Here is a 1,244-nt window from a genome sequence, read left to right on the forward strand (position 1 = left end):
GGCTTTGACAAACACTGTGGCAATTGGATAATTAAAACAGACATTCGAGGGGGGAAAGAAGAACGAACTGGGGAGGAGGGTAGAGAAAACAGTGCAACAATGAATGAATGAAAACCAAAATCTCTGTAAATGTTCATTAAAACTAATAAAATTTAATAATAATTTTAAAAAAATAGAAGGTTAAAACTAGATAAATAAAACCAATACATACGATGGTTCAGTTTATGCCAAGTTACCAATAAAATTATTTTTATAATAAACAAAAAGTCATATGGGAAAAAAATTTAACAACTGCTTATATCATCTTTTTATTTTAATAAAGGTGTTTCAACAGAAAAAAAAAGAATTGATGGAATGACAGTTGAGATATTTCTTTGGTATAAAACGTTAATATTAAAAATCTGATGGTAGTGTTCAAGCATAGTGTCATAGAAGAAGGAGGGAGGCCCAAATAGATAGAATCCTTTAAAGGCAGATAAGGCATGTGAAACCAGCTGGTGATGCCATACGTGCCCACAGAAACCACAAAGTTTAAAATACAATTGTTGACCAAGAGGAAAAGAGAAAGAAGGAAATGAAATATTTGACAAGAAGCTCATCTTCTTGAAGATTACAAGAATGAGATAATGCCTATCACTACCAACCATTCTGATGAGAACCACAGTAGATGAACCTTAATAATATCAGAGAAAATGTAGTATAAACCCCCCTAACAACAACAACAACAAACAAACAAATCACAGAACAGAAATCTCAGACCCTTTGGTTTGGTTGAATGAGACTAAAGGACTCCCTGAAACACTTTTCAAACCTGGAACTGAAATTAACTCCAAAGCCATTTTGTAGCTAAATGACAAATAGGCCCAAAATAAATAAATATCACTCATAATTATGAGCTTCTTTTAAAAAATCACTTCTATAATATGTAACCTTTGAATGCCTCTTTGTTGCTTATCTGAGGTGGCTTCCTTGTGCACCACTTTCAAGCTTCCCTTTCTCCCAGGAGCACGCTTGTCAGAGTTCCCAAGGGCCTCTTCCCACCGGATTTCCTGGGTACCTTTGAAAGATGCCTTCCAGTGGGAAGAAGCCCTTGGGAACTCTGACAAGCGTGCTCCTGGGCAGAAGGGAAGCTTGAAAGTGGTGCACAAGGAAGCCACCTCAGATAAGCAACGAAGAGGCATCTATTTCAAAGGTACCCGGGGCAGAAAGGGAAACATAATCAACACAGGAGTTCTACAGGACAC

The sequence above is a fragment of the Elephantulus edwardii genome, unplaced genomic scaffold (assembly GCF_000299155.1).
Source record: "Elephantulus edwardii isolate Elephantulus edwardi_28Jun2011 unplaced genomic scaffold, EleEdw1.0 scaffold00018, whole genome shotgun sequence".
Classification (NCBI taxonomy): domain Eukaryota; kingdom Metazoa; phylum Chordata; class Mammalia; order Macroscelidea; family Macroscelididae; genus Elephantulus; species Elephantulus edwardii.